This window comes from Pseudophryne corroboree, chromosome 11, assembly GCF_028390025.1.
Source record: "Pseudophryne corroboree isolate aPseCor3 chromosome 11, aPseCor3.hap2, whole genome shotgun sequence".
NCBI lineage: Eukaryota > Metazoa > Chordata > Amphibia > Anura > Myobatrachidae > Pseudophryne > Pseudophryne corroboree.
The window spans coordinates 178,431,044-178,456,262 of NC_086454.1; the positions used below are offsets into that span (position 1 = coordinate 178,431,044).

A 25,219-nucleotide genomic window follows, 5' to 3' on the forward strand; every position below is an offset into this window, starting at 1 on the left:
AGTCCATTGTAAAACAGGATACTGTATATATGTAGGTGAACTAAGCTGAGATTGATAACTCAATTCTTAAACATAACATGCTTTATTTCTCTTCATCTTGAATGCATTTCGTTTTTAGACCAGCTTGAAAAGCAAACGTAGCTGACAGGATTTGATCCTGTGTGGGGATACGCCAATGGATTTCGAGTCCTGCGCCTTAACCAATCAGCCACAGCTACCTTAATGCTGTTTCATTAACAAGCTGTGTGCAAAATCAACGTTTTCCTTTTTTGGTAGCTTATTCATTAAGTTAAACTTTGGGAAATGTAAAAGCTACATTAGTTTCATGGAAAATAAAGTTATCAAGGAGAAATGAGCTTATCTTTCTACATGCATAAAAAGCAGTACGTAGCTGGTAGGATGTGAACCTGCGTGGGGAAACACCAATGGATTTTAAGCCCATTGCCTCAATCACTCGGCCACAACTACCTGACCTCGATTGGATGGTGCTACGTGGAAATCAAAACATTTTTCCTGTTGGCAGCAATAGCTGATGCATTTTATTAAAGTTTGCTTCAATATTAATATATAAACTTTGTGAAATATAATAGCTAGTATAGATTAAGGGTCAAATATAAGTGTCAAGCACTTTTGATCTTGTACTAAATTAATCAGAAATCGGAGCCTTTAACATCACACCATGCCAACACCAGTGCTCATGAACCATATTGTACATTTTACAGACATTTTATCAAATAATAATCATTTAAAATATATTAGGTTTTTCATTGGTCTATTCCTTAATAAAGTTTGGAATTATAACAACTGACACTGCACAATTAATAGTTTGTTGATTACCAGACATTTTTTCTTACCTTTCATTACATCTCTACAGCTGTAAATCCAGATAGAAAGAATCTGCATGCACAAGTTACCACTGGGAAACATTTATACAAGGTCACAAGCATGTACATAGAATGCAGGAAGACACTGTCTGAGATTATCTGGTTTCAAAAGAAGTCCATTGTAAAACAGGATATATATGTAGGTGAGCTAAGCTGAGATTGATAACTCAATTATTAAACATAACATGCTTTGATTCTCTTCATCTTGAATGCATTTCGTTTTTAAACCAGCTTGAAAAGCAACAATAGCTGACAGGATTTGAACCTGTGCGAGGATACCCCAATAGATTTCGAGTCCATCACCTTAACCACTCGGCCACAGATACCTTAATGTTGTTTCATTAACAAGCTGTGTGCAAATTCAATGTTTTCCTTTTTTGGTAGCTCCTACATTAAGTTAAACTTTGGGAAATGTAAAAGCTACATTAGTTTCATGGAAAATAAAGTTATCAAGGACAAATGAGCTTAGCTTTCTACATTCATAAAAAGCAGTACATAGATTGCAGGATTTGTACCTGCGCGGGGAAACCCCAATGGATTTCAAGCCCATTGCCTCAACCACTCGGCAACAACTACCTGACCTCGATTGGATAGTGCTACTTGGAAATCAAAACATTTTTCCTGTTGGCAGAAATATCTGATGCATTTTATTTTAATTTGCTTCAATATTAATATATAAACTTTGTGAAATATAATAGCTAGTATAGATTAAGGGTCAAATATAAGTGTCAAGGACTTTTGATCTTGTACTAAATTAATCAGAAATCGGAGCCTTTAACATCACACCATGCCAACACCAGTGCTCATGAACCATATTGTACATTTTACAGACATTTTATCAAATAATAATCATTTAAAATATATTAGGGTTTTCATTGGTCTATTCCTTAATAAAGTTTGGAATTATAACAACTGACACTGCACAATTAATAGTTTGTTGATTACCAGACATTTTTTCTTACCTTTCATTACATCTCTACAGCTGTAAATCCAGATAGAAAGAATCTGCATGCACAAGTTGCCACTGGGAAACATTTATACAAGGTCACAAGCATGTACATAGAATGCAGGAATACACTGTCTGAAATTATCTGGTTTAAAAAGAAGTCCATTGTAAACAGGATATATATGTAGGTGAGCTAAGCTGAGATTGATAACTCAATTCTTAAACATAACATGCTTTGATTCTCTTCATCTTGAATGCATTTAGTTTTTAAACCAGCTTGAAAAGCAAATGGATTTCGAGTCCATCACCTTAACCACTCGGCCACAACTACCTTAATGTTGTTTCACTGACAAGCTGTGTGCAAAATCAATGTTTTCATTTTTTGGTAGCTTTTACATTAAGTTAAACTTTGGAAATTGTAAAAGCTACTTTAGTTTAATGGAAAATAAAGTTATCAATGACAAATGAGCTTAGCTTTCTACATGCATAAAAAGCAGTATGTGGCTGGCAGTATTTGAACCTGCGCGGGGAAACCCCAATGGATTTCAAATCTATCGCCTTAACCACTCGGCCACAACTACCTGACCTCGATTGGATGGTGCTACGTGGAAATCAAAACATTTTCCTGTTGGCAGCAATAGCTGATGCATTTTATTTTAGTTTGCTTCAATATTAATATATAAACTTTGTGAAATATAATAGCTAGTATAGTTTAATGTCAAATTTAGGTGTCAAGGACTTTTGATCTTGTACTAAATTAATTAGAAATCAGAGCCATTAACATCACACCATGCCAACACTAGTGCTCATGAACTGTATTGGTCATTTTATCAAATAATAATCATTTTAAATATATTAGGTTTTTCATTGGTCTATTCCACAGGTTCTCAAACTCGGTCCTCAGAACCCCACACAGTGCATGTTTTGAAGGTCTCCTCGCAGAACCACAAGTAAATAATTAGCTCCACAAGTGAACCTTTTAAAATGTGTCAGTGAGTAATTAATACACCTGTGCATCTGCTGGGTTACCTGCAAAACATGCACTGTGTGGGGTCCTGAGGACTGAGTTGAGAACTTATGGTCTATTCCTTAATAAAGTTTGGAATTATAACAACTGACACTGCACAATTAATAGTTTGTTGATTACCAGACATTTTTTCTTACCTTTCATTACATCTCTACAGCTGTAAATCCAGATAGAACGAATCTGCATGCACAAGTTGCCACTGGGAATCATTTATACAAGGTCTTGAGCATGTACATAGAATGCAGGAACACACTGTCTGAGATTATCTGGTTTAAAAAGAATTCCATTGTAAAACAGGATATATATGTAAGTGAGATAAGCTGAGATTGATAATTCAATCCTTAAACATAACATGCTTTGATTCTCTTCATCTTGAATGCATTACGTTTTTAAACCAGCTTGAAAAGCAAATGAATTTCGAGTCCATCACCTTAACCACTCGGCCACAACTACCTTAACGATGTTTCACTGACAAGCTGTGTGCAAAATCAATGTTTTCCTTTTTTGGTAGCTTTTACATTAAGTTAAACTTTGGAAAATGTAAAAGCTACTTTAGTTTAATGGAAAATAAAGTTATCAAGGACAAATGAGCTTAGCTTTCTACATGCATAAAAAGCAGTATGTAGCTGGCAGGATTTGAACCTGCGTGGGGAAACTGCAATGGATGTCAAGGCCATCGCCTTAACCACTTGGCCACAACTACCTGACCTCGATTGAATGGTGCTACGTGGAAATCAAAACATTTTTCCTGTTGGCAGCAATAGCTGATGCATTTTATTTCAGTTTGCTTCAATATTAATATATAAACTTTGTGAAATATAATAGCTAGTATAGTGTAATGTCAAATTTAGGTGTCAAGGACTTTTGATCTTGTACTAAATTAATTAGAAATCAGAGCCTTTAACATCACACCATGCCAACACTAGTGCTCATGAACTGTTTTGTACATTTTACGGACATTTTATCAAATAATAATCATTTTAAATATATTAGGTTTTTCATTGGTCTATTTCACAGGTTCTCAAACTCGGTACTCAGAACCCCACACACTGCATGTTTTGCAGGTCTCCTCACAGAACCACAAGTAAATAATTAGCTACACAAGTGGACCTCTTAAAATGTGTCAGTGAGTAATTAATACACCTGTGCACCTGCTGGGTTACCTGCAAAACATGCACTGTGTGGGGTCCTGAGGACTGAGTTTGAGAACCTATGGTCTATTCCTTAACAAAGTTTGGAATTATAACAACTGACACTGCACAATTAAAAGTTTGTTGATTACCAGACATTTTTTCTTACCTTTCATTACATCTCTACAGCTGTAAATCCAGATAGAAAGAATCTGCATGCACAAGTTGCCACTGGGAAACATTTATACAAGGTCTTAAGCATGTACATAGAATGCAGGAATACACTGTCTGAGATTATCTGGTTTAAAAAGAAGTCCATTATAAAACAGGATATATATGTAGGTGAGCTAAGCTGAGATTGATAACTCAATTCTTAACATGCTTTGATTCTCTTCATCTTGAATGCATTTAGTTTTCAAACCAGCTTGAAAAGCAAATGGATTTCGAGTCTATCACCTTAACCACTCGGCCACAACTACCTTAATGTTGTTTCACTGACAAGCTGTGTGCAAAATCAATGTTTTCATTTTTTGGTAGCTTTTACATTAAGTTAAAATTTGGAAAATGTAAAAGCTGATTTAGTTTAATGGAAAATAAAGTTATCAAGGACAAATGAGCTTAGCTTTCTACATGCATAAAAAGCAGTACGTAGCTGGCAGGATTTGAACCTGCGCAGGGAAACCGCAGTCCATCGCCTTAACCACTCGGCCACAACTACCTGAATTCAATTATGCGGTGCTACTTGGAAATCAAAACATTTTTCCTGTTGGCAGCAATAGCTGATGCATTTTATTTTAGTTTGCTTCAATATTAATATATAAACTTTTGTGAAATATAATAGCTAGTATAGTTTAATGTCAAATTTAGGTGTCAAGGACTTTTGATCTTGTACTAAATTAATTAGAAATCAGAGCCTTTAACATCACACCATGCCAACACAGTGCTCATGAACTGTATTGTACATGTTACGGACATTTTATCAAATAATAATCATTTTAAATATATTAGGTTTTTCATTGGTCTATTCCACAGGATCTCAAACTCGGTCCTCAGAACCGCACACAGTGCATGTTTTGCAGGTCTCCATACAGAACCACAAGTAAATAATTAGCTCCACAAGTGGACCTCTTAAAATATGTCAGTGAGTAATTAATACACCTGTGCACCTGCTGGGTTACCTGCAAAACATGTACTGTGTGGGGTCCTGAGGACTGAGTTTGAGAACCTACGGTCTATTCCTTAATAAAGTTTGGAATTATAACAACTGACACTGCACAATTAATAGTTTGTTGATTACCAGACATTTTTTCTTACCTTTCATTACATCTCTACAGCTGTAAATCCAGATAGAAAGAATCTGCATGCACAAGTTACCACTGGGAAACATTTATACAAGGTCACAAGCATGTACATAGAATGCAGGAAGACACTGTCTGAGATTATCTGGTTTCAAAAGAAGTCCATTGTAAAACAGGATATATATGTAGGTGAGCTAAGCTGAGATTGATAACTCAATTATTAAACATAACATGCTTTGATTCTCTTCATCTTGAATGCATTTCGTTTTTAAACTAGCTTGAAAAGCAAACGTAGCTGACAGGATTTGAAACTGTGTGGGTATACCCCAATGGATTTCGAGTCCATCGCCTTAACCACTCAGCCACAGCTACTTTAATGCTATTTCATTAACAAGCTGTGTGCAAAATAAATGTTTTCCTTTTTTGGTAGCTTCTACATTAAGTCAAACTTTGGGAAAAGTAGAAGCTACATTAGTTTCATGGAAAAGAAAGTTATCAAGGACAAATGAGCTTAGCTTTCTACATGCATAAAAAGCAGTACACAGATGGCAGGATTTGAACCTGCGTTGGGAAACCCTAATGGATTTCAAGCCCATTGCCTCAACCACTCGGCCACAACTACCTGACCTCAATTGGATAGTGCTACTTGGAAATCAAAACATTTTTCCTGTTGGCAGAAATATCTGATGCATTTTATTTTAATTTGCTTCAATATTAATATATAAACTTTGTGAAATATAATAGCTAGTATAGTTTAAGGGTCAAATATAAGTGTCAAGGACTTTTGATCTTGTACTAAATTAATTAGAAATCGGAGCCTTTAACATCACACCATACCAACACCAGTGCTCATGAACCATATTGCACATTTTACGGACATTTTATCAAATAATAATCATTTAAAATATATTAGGTTTTTCATTGGTCTATTCCTTAATAAAGTTTGGAATTATAACAACTGACACAGTACAATTAATAGTATGTTGATTACCAGACATTTTTTCTTACCTTTCATTACATCTCTACAGCTGTAAATCCAGATAGAAAGAATCTGCATGCACGAGTTGCCACTGGGAAACATTTATACAAGGTCTTAAGCATGTACATAGAATGCAGGAACACACTGTCTGAGATTATCTGGTTTAAAAAGAATTCCATTGTAAAACAGGATATATATGTAAGTGAGATAAGCTGAGATTGATAATTCAATTCTTTTTTTTTTTTCCAAATATGTTTATTAAATACCTCCAAAACATGGTACAGAAATAAGGAAAGAAAAACCGCATACATATCAGACATATCGACATCAAAGTAAGCAGATAAGAAAGGTAAAAGTACACAGCATATATGAGTAGGTGGAGGAAATTTTCCAATTTTCCATAACAATCAACAAGAACAAATTGTAAACCACCAGAAGAGCGGCGGTCAGGCTATAATATATTGAGAATGGGACTGAATATAACTGACTAAAAACTGACACTCAATTCCGGCAGTTCAAATTAAGAAAAAGAAGAGGTAAAAAAGAACATCACAAAAACGTTACAACAAAAATAAGCAAAAACACCTACCAAGAGCCACTGGCCACCGATCCGTCCATAGAAGTGTCCATCCAATCCGCCATGGAAGAAACAGCAGAAATAAGAAGAGAGGGGAAGGAAAAGAAGAAGTGTGTGGAGAGGGAAGTACGGATGAAGAAGAAGGAGGGGGGAAGATAGGAAGCTCAGTCAGTTAGAGAAGCTTGGTTATCAAGTTGTCGGAGAGAGTACCAAAAGTTAGATTGGAAACATTTATGTATTGCTAGTTTAGTGTGGGGAGGGAGGGTACAAATGTATTTATCCCAGCACTTAAAGAGTGCAGGAGTCAGGGTTTCCTTGTGGATAGAGGCCTCCAGCCAGTCCATATTAAATAAGAAGAGTAACCTAGAAGTAGCCATAGGGAGAGTCGGAGAGGTAGAATGGATCCATTGTTGCAATATAGCTTTTTTCCCCACTGCTGAAAGTAACACTATCAATTTTTTATCAGTGCGTGGAATTCCAGGTTGGTCCGACAGATGACCAAAGAGGGCCCAGGGAGCAGTGCATTGAAAGGGGATGCCTAGTGTTGAGGTGCCATAATGGTGTAAGGTATGCCAGAATTTTTGAATGACAGGGCAGGCCCAGAGACAATGGAAAAGGTCAGCTTCTACCGTTGAGCATTTATTACATCCGGCCCTATCTGATATACCCATTAGAAAACCTTGTTTAGGCGAAATATATGCCCTGTGTAGCAGTTTATAGGCCATTTCCTGATATATACTAGCCGGTATTAGTTTAAGGGTCATAAGAAAAGTATCTAATAGGGTGTCTACTGTGAGTGTAGGAACTTGGGAGATCCATTTAGCTAGATCAGGAAAATCAGTGTGGGGGTCCAGTTCAGTGCGGATGCGCGCATAGATAGAAGATATGGAGTATGTGTTGGAGCGTAATAGGGAGTCTAAGGGGTTAACAAAGTCTTTTCCCGTGAGGTGAGGGAGAACGGATGTAAGATAATGTATAGCCTGGGAGTAGTAAAATCCATGCAGGGGTGAAATTGCATATTTCTCAATAGCCTCCTGGAATGGCAAAGGAGTATGAGTAGGTGTCATCAGATTACGTAGAGTCTTTAAACCAGAGGAGCACCAAGCACCAAAAGGCAAAGAGGCAGTACCATTTTGGAACTCCAGGTTTCCAAGCAAAGGTAGAGATACTGAGTAATAATATTTGAGACCAAGAGCTTTCCTAGCCATTTTCCACGCTCTAATAGTGGAAGACAATAGCGGGTTATCAAATTGTGAAGATTTTATTTGAGAGGGCCGGGCATGTAGGAGGTAAGCAAGAGAGAGAGGAGCACAAAGCTGAGATTCTAACTTGGTATCTGTGAATACATCGTTGCCACTGAGCCAATCCATAGCGAAACGTAGTAAGCACGCTAGATTGTATTGTTTAATGTTGGGTAGGTTTACACCCCCTTGGCGCACCGATTGCGACATTTTTTTTAGACTTATCCTGGGGCGCTTACGGTTCCATATAAACTTGGAAAGCAAGGTATTAAGTAAAGAAAAGTCGGAGTTAGTGAGAAGAATGGGAGTCATTTGGAGAATATACAGGAGTTTCGGGAAGCTTGCCATTTTAAACAGGTTGCATCTCCCTAACATATTAAGGGGAAGGTTTTGCCATAGGCTAAGTTCAGTCTGTATTTTATGTATGATCGGGGTAATATTACGTGCATAGAGGGTGGAGAGATGTTGTGGTAGAGCCACTCCTAAAAAGGTGATATGCGAGGGGGCCCATCTAAACGGGAAGGGTCTAATCCAACCCAGTCTCGCCTGGCCAAATATGGCCAGGGCTTCAGACTTGGCAAAGTTAATGGAGAAGCCAGCAAAAGACGAAAATCTGTCAATTGCCTCTACCAATACAGGAAGGGAGCGTTTAGGGTCAGAGGTACATATAAGTAGGTCATCTGCGAAGGCTATAACTTTGAGTACGCGATCTCCAACAACAATGCCTCTAAACCCAGGTAGCAGTTGGATATAACGAATAAAAGGTTCCAAGGCCAAATTAAAAAGCAAAGGGGAGAGAGGGCATCCTTGTCTGGTGCCTCTCTCAAGAAAAAAGGAAGAGGAGGCCACATTATTAACTACCACCTGGGCCATCGGAGCAGTGCAGAGGGTCCGCATTAGACTACAGAAATTAGTGCCAAATTGCTGATGGGAGAGCACTCTAAAAAGGTGTGGCCAAGCGATTTTATCGAAGGCCTTTTCGGCGTCTAGATTAATAAGAATATTGTCTTCCAAATTATGAAGGCGGGTATGGGAAATAGCAGCTATCGCCGATCTAATACCTTGTACAGATTTTCTGCCTTTAATAAAGCCTAACTGGGCCGGGGAAATGAGATGAGGCAGACAAGACTGTAGACGGTTGGCCATTAGTTTGGTAAGCAATTTGAAGTCTTGGTTAAGAAGTGAGATAGGGCGATAGGAACCCACGAGGGAGGGATCTTTACCCGGCTTGGGTATTACGATTATCCGTGCCTCATTGAAGTATAAGGGTATAGTTCCGGAGGTAAAGATATGATTATATAATTTGGCTAGAGTGGGTGTGAGTTCAGCATTAAGTAATTTATAATATTCAGCCCCAAAGCCATCGGGGCCTGGGCTCTTGCCGTTTGGTAAAGATTTGATAGTTGTGAGTATCTCTTCCTCAGTTATAGACATCTCGAGAAGGTCCCTGTCATCTCGAGAGAGGACAGGAAGCTGAGCGTCATGCAAAAAGGATTCACCTGTCTCCACGTTATCTGGCTCTGCTGTATATAGGGATTTGTAAAACTGCATAAATTCAGCGCAAATGGCTGTCGGATCTGATATAATAGTGTCTGAAGATTTAACCACCTCAACCCATGTGCGCGTGCGGGGTCCCCGAGCGAGGTTTGCCAAGAGTCTGCCCGATTTATTACCCCATCTAAAAAATTTGTTCCGCTGGTAATCATATCGTGTCTGGGCCTGCTCTGTTAGGAAGGTATCATATACTTGTTTAGCAGTCAGGTATGCCTCTTTATGTGCGGGAGTGTCGGAACGCTTGTACGTTCTATAGGTTGAGGTGAGAAGGGAGCTTAGCTCATGGAGGCGGGAGTTAAATGTTTTGCGTTTAGAATTTACGTATGAGATAATGTGGCCCCGGATAACAGCTTTAGAGGCGCTCCAGAACAGTGAGACATCCTCCGCCTGGGTCAAATTATCAGCAACGTAAGTGTGCCAAGTGTGTCTAAGGTGTAAGAGAAAATCCTCAGAGTGAGTAAGATAAGCAGGGAATCGCCAGCATTTGGAAAAGCATTGGGGCAACGCAAGCTTAAGAGAAATCATAATAGGGGCATGGTCTGAGATAATAATATTTTTAATCGATGTGTGAGTGACTTTAGGGAAGAGATGTCGGGATAAGAAAATATAATCAATACGGGAGTGCGTAGAGTGGGGGTGAGAGTAGAAAGAGTAATCACGAAGAAGAGGGTGATGGATACGCCAAGGGTCGGAGAGAGCAAGTTGTGAACAGAGGGAGGAAAGAAGATCACAGCCGGATTTGGAGGATGAAGTACTCACCCCAGACCTGTCCATGGACGGATCGATGACCGTGCTGAAATCTCCTCCTAGGATTAGATTAGAGCTCCCCCAAGAAGAAAGTTTCTGTAGGACAACTGCAAAAAAATCCTGTTGAGAGACATTTGGGGCATATAGATTAAGGAGAGTATACAAGACATTATCAATAATCACATCTAGCAAAATAAATCTCCCATTAGGATCGAGAAACCTTCTGCGTATCGAATATTGTAGGGACTTGTGAAAAAGGATGGCAACTCCCCTGGTCTTATTAGAATAAGGGGCCGAGATACAATCCCCGATCCAGGGGGCACGTAGAGTGTTACGGGGATCGTCCAGCCAATGTGTTTCCTGTAGGAAGGTGATGTGAGGGGTCAAACGGTGGAGGTGGGAGAGCACTTTCTTGCGCTTCACTGGAGCGTTAAGGCCCTCCACATTCCATGATACTATATTGAAGGCAAGGAGTGGGGTATCCTCCGCGGCGGCGGGGGGAGTAGGAGCAGGGTCAGCTATATCAGCCTATACCGATGGATGGGAATGCAAGAAAAAATATACTAGAGGTAAAGTAGGGCCCCTGCCCGTCCCAGCGAGCGGGAAGGGGTTGACCCATGGAGGATCGGGGTCGGCAGGTCCGGCAGGTGCAACCAACAATATTAAACAGTAACATAAAAAACAAACAAGAAAAACAAGAAAATTTACAGCTCATTGTATACACAGAGCTGCGCAATTATTCCTCTCCACGTGACCTACAGATGGAGAAAAACATAAGAGAGAAAAACATGTATGCAAGCAATAATAACAGTGCAACAGTCAAGTGGGTAAACTCGAGAAGTGGGCCTTGGCGAGTGTTATGTCGTCGAAGAACAACGGCTTGCCGTCCTCGAAGACCCGCAGCCGGGCCGGGTACAGGAGAGAGAATTTGATTTTGGCATTAAACAGTTGCTTGCACAACGGGGCAAACTCCTTGCGTTTAGCAGCGACAATGGTGGAAAAATCCTGAAATATCAAGAGCCGATCTCCGTTGTAGGTTAAGCTATCCGTCTTCCGGTAGTGGTCTAGGAGTCGAGCTTTGTCGGCATAATTAAGGATTTTCATGATCACCGGGCGAGGGCGACCAGAGTTTGTTTTACGTTCAGGGACGATTCTATGTGCCCGCTCAATAGCCAGAGGGGCACCTTTGAGATCCATGGCCAGTTGTTGCGGTATCCAGTTAGAAAGAAGGTCAAGTAACTCATGGCCTTTGACCGATTCGGGGATACCCACCACCCGGAGATTACTTCTGCGTCCGCGATTCTCCAAATCATCTAGCTTCTGGGTCAGATCCGAAATGTCACTTTGCTGTGAATTAATGGTGAGTTGTGCTGCATGCAAATCATCCTCCAGGGTAGACACCCTCTGTTCGACGTCATCTAAGCGGCCAGAGTGTTGAGTTAATTTGGATAGAGTAGAGTCGATAGCTTCTCTAATGCCCGCCAGTTTTTCATCTAGCAGAGGGCCCAGCACCGCAGCAATATCCGCAGGTTTCATTTTGGGAGGCTTACTGGCCGGAGCAGACTTGCGTTTTTGTAAGGACCTGGAACGGGTGACAGAGCAATCTGAATCAGACGAGTGTCCCCACACAGTATCGCCTCGGGTTGTAGAGGCGGGGTTAGCAATTGACATCGGGGTGGGTATGAGAAATTTTTCCATAAAAATAAGCGGGCAACGGAGGACCGATTTATACAGTAGGAGTCGCCTCACGCGAGGAGTAGGCTATAATGAGGTCACATGGAGAGGAAAAAGAAGGGGGAAGTATAACAGGTTACATCCCAACGAGTAATAGCTCAGGACCGGAAGGCATCAGTCCGTGAACAGCGCACATGGGCGAGGAGAAATGTCACACAGGTGTAGAAGCCGGCATGGGTTTATGGGTGGAGCAGGTGGAGCGAAGCCGTCAGCCGGAGAGTCAGATATGCCAGAAGGCAGTAGGGGGAGAGCTGGTTTTATAGTGATAGGAGCAGCTGAGATAATCAACACGGTGTGTGGTCCAGGAGTAGTGGGCAAAGCAGCTCCCAAGTGTTGTAATCCTGCAGCAAACAGAATAAGAGGAGGTCTCCCAGCCGAGAGAATATCTGGGTACCTCAGGGGTCACAGCAGTAGGTAGCAGGTTCCGAGATAGAGGTGATCGCAGCAGCACCTATTCCAGCAGGGGTGCAGGGTCAGCTTTCTGCAGGGTGAAAGCCTCCGGGTAGATGGCGGCAGGGCTGTTAAAGTTCGCACCTGTTGTTTCAAGGTGTAATATGATGACTCCCCTCCGGCCGCTAAACAGGAGACATGAGAAAAGGCAGAAGTATAGAAATATATTTATAGTGGCTGTGAGTTGTCTAATCTAAAAGTCGCCACAAGAGGGAGCTAGAGTTACAGCCATTTCTAGCTATGGAGTGAGGAGAGAGTTGTGCCAGTCACAAGATGGCCGCCGCCTGTGAATGAGACACGGATCCTCCGGAGGTCCCCGGGTCGTTAATCCCCGCCAGTGAGGGGGGGAGATCTGTCCTGTAAGGATGTGTGAGGTGGGGGTCGGAGGGCAGGCGCCCGGAGAGGCCGGGGATCGGCAAAGCAGAGCTCAAAGTCCGGGCGGCGCCAACCACAAGATGGCCGCCGGCCGCCAGTCACACTCGTCCCGGCTCTCACCACCCGCAGATTGTCCGGACGCCGGTCTCCTGTGAGGGTCAGTGCCTGATGGGTGAGCTCTTGGGTGCCAGGGAGCGCCGCTCAGGTGGGGGAGGGGGTCCGCAGAATCGCCGCACCAGGTCCAGCGGACCGACGGCTCCACTCTCAAATCGAGGCCCCGGCTTCTTGAGGAGGGGAAGGCCGCAACCTGCAGAAGCCCTGATAAGGGCTCCCCGGCTCCGCAACCGAGCCCCTCTGGTGCTTAGTGGTCAGGGGGGCAGGCGGTCCAGTACAGAGGTGTTTGGGGACCCGTGAAACAGGTTTTAAATAGGTTTTATGAGCGGGACCAGCAGGAGCTCACAAAGAAGGCTTCCTCTCAGCTTGCAGGCTAGGCCACGCCCCCGATAATTCAATTCTTAAACATAACATGCTTTGATTCTCTTCATCTTGAATGCATTACGTTTTTAAACCAGCTTGAAAAGCAAATGAATTTCGAGTCCATCACCTTAACCACTCGGCCACAACTACCTTAACGATGTTTCACTAACAAGCTGTGTGCAAAATCAATGTTTTCCTTTTTTGGTAGCTTCTACATTAAGTTAAACTTTGGGAAATGTAAAAGCTACATTAGTTTCATGGAAAATAAAGTTATCAAGGACAAATGAGCTTAGCTTTCTACATTCATAAAAAGCAGTATGTAGCTGGCAGGATTTGAACCTGCGTGGGGAAACCCCAATAGATTTCAAGGCCATCGCCTTAACCACTTAGCCACAACTACCTGACCTCGATTGGATGGTGCTACATGGAAATCAAAACATTTTTCCTGTTGGCAGCAATAGCTGATGCATTTTATTTCAGTTTGCTTCAATATTAATATATAAACTTTGTAAAATATAATAGCTAGTATAGTTTAATGTCAAATTTAGGTGTCAAGGACTTTTGATCTTGTACTAAATTAATTAGAAATCAGAGCCTTTAACATCACACCATGCCAACACTAGTGCTCATGAACTGTATTGTACATTTTACGGACATTTTATCAAGTAATTATCATTTTAAATATATTAGGTTTTCATTGGTCTATTCCACAGGTTCTCAAACTCGGTCCTCAGAACCCCACACAGTGCATGTTTTGCAGGTCTCCTCGCAGAACCACAAGTAAATAATTAGCTTCACAAGTGAACCTTTTAAAATGTGTCAGTGAGTAATTAATACACCGGTGCACCTGCTGGGTAACCTGCAAAACATGCACTGTGTGGGGTCCTAAGGACTGAGTTTGAGAACCTATGGTCTTTTCCTTAATAAAGTTTGGAATTATAACAACTGACACTGCACAATTAATAGTTTGTTGATTACCAGACATTTTTTCTTACCTTTCATTACATCTCTACAGCTGTAAATCCAGATTGAAAGAATCTGCATGCACAAGTTGCCACTGGGAAACATTTATACAAGGTCACAAGCATGTACATAGAATGCAGGAAGACACTATCTGAGATTATCTGGTTTAAAAAGAAGTCCATTGTAAAACAGGATATATATGTAGGTGAACTAAGCTGAGATTGATAACTCAATTCTTAAACATAACATGCTTTGATTCTCTTCATCTTGAATGCATTTCGTTTTTAGACCAGCTTGAAAAGCAAACGTTGCTGACAGGAATTGATCCTGTGTGGGGATACGCCAATGTATTTCGAGTCCTGCACCTTAACCAATTAGCCACAGCTACCTTAATGCTGTTTCATTAACAAGCTGTGTGCAAAATCAACGTTTTCCTTTTTTGGTAGCTTATTCATTAAGTTAAACTTTGGGAAATGTAAAAGCTACATTAGTTTCATGGAAAATAAAGTTATCAAGGAGAAATGAGCTTAGCTTTCTACATGCATAAAAAGCAGTACGTAGATGGCAGGATTTGAACCTGCGTGGGGAAACGCCAATGGATTTCAAGCCCATTGCCTCAACCACTCGGCCACAACTACCTGACCTCCATTGGATAGTGCTACTTGGAAATCAAAACATTTTTCCTGTTGGCAGAAATATCTGATGCATTTTATTTTAATTTGCTTCAATATTAATATATAAACTTTGTGAAATATAATAGCTAGTATAGTTTAAGGGTCAAATATAAGTGTCAAGGACTTTTGATCTTGTACTAAATTAATTAGAAATCGGAGCCTTTAACATCACACCATGCCAACACTAGTGCTCATGAACTGTATTGTACATTTTACGGACATTTTAGCAAATAATAATCATTTTAAATATAATAGGTTTTTCATTGGTCTATTCCACAGGTTCTCAAACTCAGTCCTCAGAACCCCACACAGTGCATGTTTTGCAGGTCTCCTTGCAGAACCACAAGTAAATAATTAGCTCCACTAGTGGACCTCTTAAAATGTGTCAGTGAGTAATTAATACACCTGTGCACCTGCTGGGTTACAAGCAAAACATGCACTGTGTGGGGTCCTGAGGACTGAGTTTGAGAACCTACGGTCTATTCCTTAATAAAGTTTGGAATTATAACAACTGACACTGCACAATTAATAGTTTGTTGATTACCAGACATTTTTTCTTACCTTTCATTACTTCTCCACAGCTGTAAATCCAGATAGAAAGAATCTGCATGCACAAGTTGCCACTGGGAATTATTTGTACAAGGTCTTAAGCATGTACATAGAATGCAGGAATACACTGTCTGAGATTATCTGGTTTAAAAAGAAGTCCATTGTAAAACAGGATATATATGTAGGTGAGCTAAGCTGAGATTGATAACTCAATTATTAAACATAACATGCTTTGATTCTTTTCATTTTGAATACATTTCATTTTTAAATCAGCTTGAAAAGCAACCGTAGCTGACAGGATTTGAACCTGTGCGGGGATACCCCAATGGATTTCAAGTCCATCGCCTTAACCACTCAGCCACAGATACCTTAATGCTGTTTCGTTAACAAGCTGTGTGCAAAATCAATGTTTTCCTTTTTTGGTAGCTCCTGCATAAAATTAAACTTTGGGAAATGTAAAAGCTACATTAGTTTCATGGAAAATAAAGTTATCAAGGACAAATGAGCTTAGCTTTCTACATGCATAAAAAGCAATACGTAGCTGGCAAGATTTGAACCTGCGCGGTGAAACCCCAAAGTATTTCAAGTTCCATTGCCTTAACCACTCGGCCACAACTACCTGACCTCGACTGTATGGTGCTACTTGGAAATCAAAACATTTTTCCTGTTGGCAGCAATAGCTGATGCATTTTATTTTAGTTTGCTTCAATATTAATATATAAACTTTGTGAAATATAATAGCTAGTATAGTTTAATGTCAAATTTAGGTGTTAAGGACTTTTGATCTTGTACTAAATTAATAAGAAATCAGAGCCTTTGACATCACACCATGTCAACACTAGTGCTCATGAACTGTATTGTACATTTTTACGGACATTTTATCAAATAATAATCATTTTAAATATATTAGGTTTTTCATTGGTCTATTCCACAGGTTCTCAAACTCGGTCCTCAGAACCCCACACAGTGCATGTTTTGCAGGTCTCCTCGCAGAACCACAAGTAAATAATTAGCTCCACAAGTGAACCTTTTAAAATGTGTCAGTGAGTAATTAATACACCTGTGCCCCTGCTGGGTTACCTGCAAAACATGCACTGTGTGGGGTCCTGAGGACTGAGTTTGAGAACCTATGGTCTATTCCTTAATAAAGTTTGGAATTATAACAACTGACATTGCACAATTAATAGTTTGTTGATTACCAGACATTTTTTCTTACCTTTCATTACATCTCTACAGCTGTAAATCCAGATAGAAAGAATCTGCATGCACAAGTTGCCACTGGGAAACTTTTATACAAGGTCACAAGCATGTTCATAGAATGCAGGAAGACACTGTCTGAGATTATCTGGTTTAAAAAGAAGTCCATTGTAAAACAGGATATATATGTAGGTGAGCTAAGCTGAGTTTGATAACTCAATTCTTAAACATAACATGCTTTGATTCTCTTCATCTTGAATGCATTTAGTTTTCAAACCAGCTTGAAAAGCAAATGGATTTCGAGTCCATCACCTTAACCACTCGGCCACAACTACCTTAATGTTGTTTCACTGACAAGCTGTGTGCAAAATCAATGTTTTCATTTTTTGGTAGCTTTTACATTAAGTTAAAATTTGGAAAATGTAAAAGCTGATTTAGTTTAATGGAAAAGAAAGTTATCAAGGACAAATGAGCTTAGCTTTCTACATGCATAAAAAGCAGTACGCAGATGGCAGGATTTGAACCTGCATGGGGAAACCCCAATGGATTTCAAGCCCATTGCCTCAACCACTCGGTCACAACTACCTGACCTCGATTGGATAGTGCTACTTGGAAATCAAAACATTTTTCCTGTTGGCAGAAATATCTGATGCATTTTATTTTAATTTGCTTCAATATTAATATATAAACTTTGTGAAATATAATAGCTAGTATAGTTTAAGGGTCAAATATAAGTGTCAAGGACTTTTGATCTTGTACTAAATAAATTCGAAATCGGAGCCTTTAACATCACACCATGCCAACACCAGTGCTCATGAACCATATTGCACATTTTACGGACATTTTATCAAATAATAATCATTTAAAATATATTAGGTTTTACATTGGTCTATTCCTTAATAAAGTTTGGAATTATAACAACTGACACTGCACAATTAATAGTTTGTTGATTACCAGACATTTTTTTCTTACCTTTCATTACATCTCTACAGCTGTAAATCCAGATAGAAAGAATCTGCATGCACAAGTTGCCACTGGGAATCATTTATACAAGGTCTTAAGCATGTACATAGAATGCAGGAACACACTGTCTGAGATTTTCTTCTGCGTTCCTTCATGGCAGCCATTACTCTGGGGGATTGTATCCATCCTCCTATAATTAGACAGGTAGTTTTTTTTTTTTTTCAGCAGCTAAGTACCGCCCACTCTGGGTATAAAGCGACCCTCCTCTTCCTCCTCCCTAGTCTTTTTTCCTGTCTCCTATTAGAGCAGAGTAGTGTTTGTTGTTTTTTTTTTTTTTTAGGCTTACCTCTAATATTCCCAGTTTGCGGTTATTGCTTTATACTGGAAGAGGGTGGCTCCCTGGGAAGAGTGGCAAAGTGTGCTAGGGGCGGTATGAGTAATTCCCCACTAAACAGCTTAAGGTGTCTGCCCGCAGCCTGCTTTTGTATAGAGGCCTCTCTGCATCGCCGCATCATAGTGCACATACCACTTTTCCCCTGTGCTTGCGTTCTCCCCATTCCGTGGTGTGGGTGGAAGTGCGGCTAGGGGAAGGGACGCACTGGCGGGTGGAAGGGAGCGCTCAACAGTGGCGGCTGGCGGGCGGAAGTGCTGGGTGGCAGGCATCCCTGGAGGATTAGAGGGAAGCTCTGCACAAGTGCTGCAGCTCTATGATAAGGAGCTGTTTAAAAAAAAAAATGGCACTGCACACAGAGATTCAGACTGCAGTGTCTCCCTGAATGGCTGGGCAGGTTCCTGTGCATACCAGCAGCAATATCATGGAGGAGCCTTCTTCCCCAAAGCCAACTGTTGCCCTAAAGAGGTAAGTCCTCATAGAGGGCATATATATATGTTATATTATATTATATAATATAGTGTTAGAGTAGGTTATAATACCAGTATTATAGTGTGCCTCCAACTAAGAAGAGGATGTATAAAACTAAAAAGAAGCACAAGGAAATTCAGTGTGCTGCCTGTGATAAAATCTTCTCTTCTGTGGAGAATACTAAATTCTGTGAAGATTGCACTAGAAATGAGGCCAGTGACTCTAATCAGTCCAGACAAATACAGAATCTGAAAGAGTGAATGAAGAGCTCGTTTGTTACCAAGCAGCAGCTGTCTGAGTTGCAGGGAAGTAAAAGGTCTAGGTCTTTGACTAGCATTGATTCAGTGGAGGATTCAGTCTCACATGATTGTAGTTATGATGACGAGTATCAGGAGGAGTATAGGAAATTCACATTTGAATTGGTGGACAGTCTGTTAAAGAATATTTATAAGACTATGAATTATAAAGAGCCTGAAGGAAAATGTGGTGATGAAGATGTACTGTTTGCAGAGTGTTAAAAAAAAAAAAAAATAGGAGTTTCTAGTTCACAAAGCATTAAAGACATTGTCAGTTAAGAGTGGCAAAATATTGATAAAAGGCTTGGTAATATTAAAAAGACTGACCGTATGTTTCCTATTGAGGATGAGCAGGTTTTAAACTGGTGTATGGTACCTAAAATTGATGCTGCAGTTGCTGAGGTAGTTTCAAAGACTACTATTTTGTTGGAGGATGGTGCAGTTCTAAGGGACGGTACGGATGGGAAGTGCCCTAAAAAAGCTACATATTTCCTGAGGGGTGTCATTAAAGTCAGGTGTAGCAGTTGCTTCAGTATCCAGAGCATTAAGAGTCTGGGGTCAGCAATGTCTACAGACTTAGAGGAGAAAATGTCAAGGTAATGTCTGTTGAAAAATTTTTATATGAAAGGAGTAAAATATCTGTGTGAGGCATCCTTAGATGTTCTAAATTTTGCTGCAAAGTCTATGGCAGCAGGAATAATGGCAAGGAGAGCTCTGTGGCTTAGACTGTGGGCAGCAGATATCCTTTCCAAGAATAGACTGGTGTCTTTACCATTTGAAGGATCATTGTTATTTGGCAATAAATTGTAAGCCATTATACAGAAAATATCAGGAGGTAAATCAGCAAAATAACCTCAAGATAGAAGGAATAGATTTCCTGTTCCCTACTCCAGGCAACAATTTAAAGAGGCCAGGAGATATAGGCCAGGTCATGGTTACATTGGCAGGTATTCGTCAGGGACAAATCGTCAATCCTTTCGTCAGTCCTACAGAAGAGGTCGCAGACAATAACTATTGTGGAGTTCTGGACTCCATTCCAGTAGGGGGCAGACTTCGGGAATTTAGCAGTCATTGGAGAGAGTCAATTCAAGATACGTGGGTGTTGGATGTCATAGCCAATGGTTACAGAATAGAGTTTTCGGTAGTTCCAGATGACAACAATTTTCTGGTATCAGAAACACCTTCTCTGGCTCCAGAATTAGAAGCCCTAAGGGACAGTTTAAAGAAATTGATCAGAGCAAAGGTAGTGGAGGTTGTCCCAAAGTTCCAGATAAGAAGCAGATTCTACTCAAGAATATTCCTAATAAAAAAAAAGAACCCTGGGGAGTTCAGAACTATTCTAGACCTCAGACGCCTAAACAGATTCATAAAAACAAGAAAATTTTATATGGAAACCCTAAAGTCAATTCTGATAGGGGTAAGGAGAAAAGATTTTATGGGGTCCATAGACCTAAAGGATGCTTATTTTCAGGTACCTGTAGCCAGTTATCACAGAAAGTATCTAAGATTCTGCGGGCTCGGAAAGCATTTTCAGTTTACTTGCCTTCCGTTTGGTCTAAAGACATCACCAAGGGTGTTCACGAAAGTCCTTACATCACTCCTGCCGGTCATAAGAAATCAACAGGTGGCAATTTGGTCATATCTGGACGATCTGCTAATATGTTAGGGATCGGAAGCAGAGGTGATGGTGGCATTGGACAAGACATTACAGATTCTTCAGAATCATGGCTGGCTGATAAACTGTGAGAAGACCCAGTTAGAACCAGAACAAAAAAATTCAGTTTCTGGGAGTACAACTGGATACTTGCAGCTATGTAATAAGTCTGTCGGAAGAGAGATGCAGAAAAATACAGGAGCTGGCAGTTCTGGTAAGAGGGTGCAGCACAGTGACGTTACGTCAAGCGATGAGTCTATTAGGAATGATGGCGTCCACCATAGATATAGTCCCTTGGGTGAGATGGAGAATGAGGAAACTACAGATGGACATTCTCTGGTTCAGTTGAAAAGGTTATTCTCTAAACTATCAGATAGGGTTGCGTCAAGAGACAAGGCGGTCCCTAGATTGGTGGTTGGAAGCGGAGCTGATAGAAAGAAGCACGTCTTTGGCTTGACATCAGTGTCTAGTGTTAACAATAGACGCAAGCGCAGTAGGTTGGGGAGAAAATCTGCTGCAGCAAAGTTGCCAAGGCCAATGGAATCAGAGAGAGAAGAGACTATCTTCAAATCACAGAGAAATTAGGGCAGTTTGGAATGCGATAATATTTTTCCGGAATCAATTATGTGGGAACCATCTCAAAGTGTTTTCGGACAATGTAACGGTGGTGGCCTATCTGAATCGGCAAGGAGGCACCAAGAGTCAAGCACTAATGATGAAAGTGTCAAGGATACTTCAGTGGGCGGAAAGCCACCTTTGGTCCTTGTCAGCCCTGCATGTTCCAGGCAAAAGAAATCTGGTAGCAGACTTCCTCAGCAGACAACAAGTGCTAGCAGGAGAATGGGAATTAAACGAGGCAATGTTCTGGGACATTGTTCAAAGGTTCGGACAGCCTCAACTAGACCTGATGGCCACACATATCAATGTGAAGATGTCCCTGGTTTTTTCCCGTTATCATCTACCAGGAACAGGGGGAGTAGACGCCTTCTCTCTTCCATGGAATTTCAGACTGGCTTATGTGTTTCCCCCGTTTCCAATGATTGCCCGTGTAATAAAGAAGATCAGGGAAGAGAAGGCACAAGTCATAATAATTCTTCCCTTATGGCCAAAGAGAGTTTGATTTCCCTCAGTGATGAGGATGGCGGAACAAGGACTTTGGAGACTACCTCTAAGGAGAGATCTGCTACACCAGGGGCCGCTGCTACATCCGAACCTTCAGCAGCTTCATTTGACGGCATGGAAGTTGAACGGCAGTTACTTAGGAAAAAGGGCCTGTCCGAGCAGGCCCTCGATTTGCTAATTCAGGCAAAGAAGAAGGGGTCTTCAAGTGCATATTATAGAGTCTGGAGAAATTTTATTTCCTGGGCCAGTTCAGATTTTGGCACTCAGAAAGCAGATACGTCTCACGTGTTACAGTTCCTGTTCGAGGGCTTCGAGAGAGGTCTGGCAGTGTCAACTATCAAAGTCCAAATAGCAGCACTCAGCGTGTTCCTTGACCGAAGGTTGTCGAAGGCCGATTTAACAAAAAAGTTTTGTCAGTCAATAAAGAGGATACGCCCTAGAGTTAGGTTAATCCTTGCACCATGGGACCTGAATTTGGTGTTGGATGCCTTAATGGCGCCACCCTTTGAGCCAATACAGGAGATCTCAATAAAGTTGTTACATGGAAAGTGGCTTTTCTAGTGGCTATTATGTCGACCAGGAGAGTTGGTGAGCTACAAGCCCTGTGGTCAGAAGAACCTTATTTAAATTTCCTTCCGGATAGAGTGGTTCTTAGAACTAATCCGAGTTTTCTTACCTAGAAATTCTTCAGAATTTCATTCGGGTCAGGAAATTGTCTTGCCGTCCTTTTATCCGGAACCACAGAACAGGGAGGAAGAAAGGATGCACAATTTAGATTTAACCTGAGCAATCTAATTTTATCTGGAGAGCTTGTAGGAGTTTCGGAAGACCAAACACCTGTTTGTGCTGCATTCAGGACCAAAGAGAGGTGACATGCCTACTAAGCAAACCATTTCCAGATGGATTAGAGAACTGCTAACATTTGTGTATGAGGAAAGTGATCGGGAGGTTCCAGGAGGACTAAAGGCACACTCTCTATAAGGGCGGTGGCAGCTTCCTGGGCTAGGAAGGCTCAAGTGTCGGCAAGAGACATATGCGCAGCAGCTACCTGGTCATCTATACATACGTTCTCTAGTCATTATGTGCTGCATGTTGGAGACTCCCACTTTGGGAAACAAGTCCTTGAAAGGGTTATGGAATAAATAGTTATTACTATTCAGCATTAAACCGTGGTCTTTCTAATTTGTTACCCTCCCTGTATTGAGCGTTGGTATATCCCAGAGTAATGGCTGCCATGAAGGAACGCAGAAGAAAAAAGCAAATTATACTTACCGATAATTTCATTTCTTCAAGATACTTCATGGCAGCCTATGATATTCCCTCCCTTAAGTTTTTTTTCACATAAGGTGTCAGTAAGGAGACATTCAAAAGACTAGGGAGGAGGAAGAGGAGGGTCGCTTTATACCCAGAGTGGGCGGTACTTAGCTGCTGAAAAAAAAAACTACCTGTCTAATTATAGGAGGATGGATACAATCCCCCAGAGTAATGGCTGCCATGAAGTATCTTGAAGAAATGAAATTATCGGTAAGTATAATTTGCTTTTATCTGGTTTAAAAAGAATTCCATTGTAAAACAGGATATATATGTAAGTGAGATAAGCTGAGATTGATAACTCAATTCTTAAATATAACATGCTTTGATTCTCTTCATCTTGAATGCATTACGTTTTTAAACCAGCTTGAAAAGCAAATGGATTTCGAGTCCATCACCTTAACCACTCGGCCACAACTACCTTAACGTTGTTTCACTGACATGCTGTGTGCAAAATCAATGTTTTCCTTTTTTGGTAGCTTTACTTTAGTTTAATGGAAAATAAAGTTATCAAGGACACATGAGCTTAGCTTTCTACATGCATAAAAAGCAGTACGTAGCTGGCAGGATTTGAACCTGCGTGGGGAAACCCCAAAGGATTTCAAGTCCATCACCTTAACCACTCGGCCACAACTACCTGACCTCGATTGGATGGTGCTACTTGGAAATCAAAACATTTTTCCGGTTGGCAGCAATAGCTGATGCATTTTATTTTAATTTGCTTCAATATTAATATATAAACTTTGTGAAATATAATAGCTAGTATAGTTTAATGTCAAATTTAGGTGTCAAGTACTTTTGATCTTGTACTAAATTAATCAGAAATCAGAGCCTTTAACATAACACCATGCCAACACCAGTGCTCATGAACTGTATTGTACATTTTACGGACATTTTATCAAATAATAATCATTTTAAATATATTAGGCTTTTCATTGGTCTATTCCACAGGTTCTCAAACTCGGTCCTCAGAACCGCACACAGTGCATGTTTTGCAGGTCTCCTCGCAGAACCACAAGTAAATAATTAGCTCCACAAGTGGACCTCTTAAAATGTGTCAGTGAGTAATTAATACACCTGTGCACCTGCTGGGTTACCTGCAAAACATACACTGTGTGGGGTCCTGAGGACTGAGTTTGAGAACCTATGGTCTATTCCTTAATAAAGTTTGGAATTATAACAACTGACACTGCACAATTAATAGTTTGTTGATTACCATACATTTTTTCTTACCTTTCATTACATCTCTACAGCTGTAAATCCAGATAGAAAGAATCTGCATGCACAAGTTGCCACTGGGAAACATTTATAAAAGGTCACAAGCATGTACATAGAAGGCAGGAAGACACTGTCTGAGATTATCTGGTATAAAAAGAAGTCCATTATAAAACAGGATATATATGTAGGTGAGCTGAGCTGAGATTGATAACTTAATTCTTAAACATAACATGCTTTGATTCTTTTCATCTTGAATGCATTTCGTTTTTAAACCAGCTTGAAAAGCATACGTAGCAGACAGGATTTGAACCTGTGCGGGGATACCCCAATGGATTTCGAGTCCATCGCCTTAACCACTACCTTCATGTTGTTTCACTGACAAGCTGTGTGCAAAATCAATGTTTTCCTTTTTTGGTAGCTTTTACATTAAGTTAAACTTTGGGAAATGTAAAAGCTACATTAGTTTCATGGAAAATAAAGTTATCAAGGACAAATGAGCTTAGCTTTCTACATTCATAAAAAGCAGTATGTAGATGGCAGGATTTGAACCTGCGCGAGGAAACCCCAATGGATTTCAAGCACATTGCCTCAACCACTCAGCAACAAATACCTGACCTCGATTGGATAGTGCTATTTGGAAATCAAATTTTTTTTCCTGTTGGCAGAAATATCTGATGCATTTTATTTTAATTTGCTTCAATATTAAGTTAGGTTTTTCATTGGTCTATTCCTTAATAAAGTTTGGAATTATAACAACTGACACTGCACAATTAATAGTTTGTTGATTACCAGACATTTTTTCTTACCTTTCATTACATCTCTACAGCTGTAAATCCAGATAGAAAGAATCTGCATGCACAGGATGCCACTGGGAAACATTTATACAAGGTCACAAGCATGTACATAGAATGCAGGCAGACACTATCTGAGATTATCTGGTTTAAAAATAAGTCCATTATAAAACAGGATATATATGTAGGTGAGCTAAGCT

The 25,219-nt window shown here is 40.4% G+C and overlaps 8 non-coding genes across 8 annotated transcripts; all 8 read right to left on the reverse strand.

Moving 5' to 3' along the window:
* Nucleotides 1–1,128: 1,128 nt before the first annotated feature.
* Nucleotides 1,129–1,210, reverse strand: TRNAS-CGA (transfer RNA serine (anticodon CGA)). Its single transcript has one exon. It is a non-coding gene; the product is annotated as a tRNA-Ser (tRNA).
* A 1,119-nt stretch (nt 1,211–2,329) lies between these two features.
* TRNAS-UGA (transfer RNA serine (anticodon UGA)) lies at nt 2,330–2,411 on the reverse strand. The gene has a single exon. It is a non-coding gene; the product is annotated as a tRNA-Ser (tRNA).
* A 2,223-nt stretch (nt 2,412–4,634) lies between these two features.
* TRNAR-GCG (transfer RNA arginine (anticodon GCG)) lies at nt 4,635–4,705 on the reverse strand. The gene has a single exon. It is a non-coding gene; the product is annotated as a tRNA-Arg (tRNA).
* Nucleotides 4,706–5,575: 870 nt separating this feature from the next.
* Nucleotides 5,576–5,657, reverse strand: TRNAS-CGA (transfer RNA serine (anticodon CGA)). The gene has a single exon. It is a non-coding gene; the product is annotated as a tRNA-Ser (tRNA).
* An 8,080-nt stretch (nt 5,658–13,737) lies between these two features.
* Nucleotides 13,738–13,819, reverse strand: TRNAS-UGA (transfer RNA serine (anticodon UGA)). The gene has a single exon. It is a non-coding gene; the product is annotated as a tRNA-Ser (tRNA).
* Nucleotides 13,820–14,938: 1,119 nt separating this feature from the next.
* On the reverse strand, nt 14,939–15,020 carry TRNAS-UGA (transfer RNA serine (anticodon UGA)). Its single transcript has one exon. It is a non-coding gene; the product is annotated as a tRNA-Ser (tRNA).
* An 871-nt stretch (nt 15,021–15,891) lies between these two features.
* On the reverse strand, nt 15,892–15,973 carry TRNAS-UGA (transfer RNA serine (anticodon UGA)). Its single transcript has one exon. It is a non-coding gene; the product is annotated as a tRNA-Ser (tRNA).
* Nucleotides 15,974–23,565: 7,592 nt separating this feature from the next.
* On the reverse strand, nt 23,566–23,647 carry TRNAS-UGA (transfer RNA serine (anticodon UGA)). Its single transcript has one exon. It is a non-coding gene; the product is annotated as a tRNA-Ser (tRNA).
* Nucleotides 23,648–25,219: the final 1,572 nt, after the last annotated feature.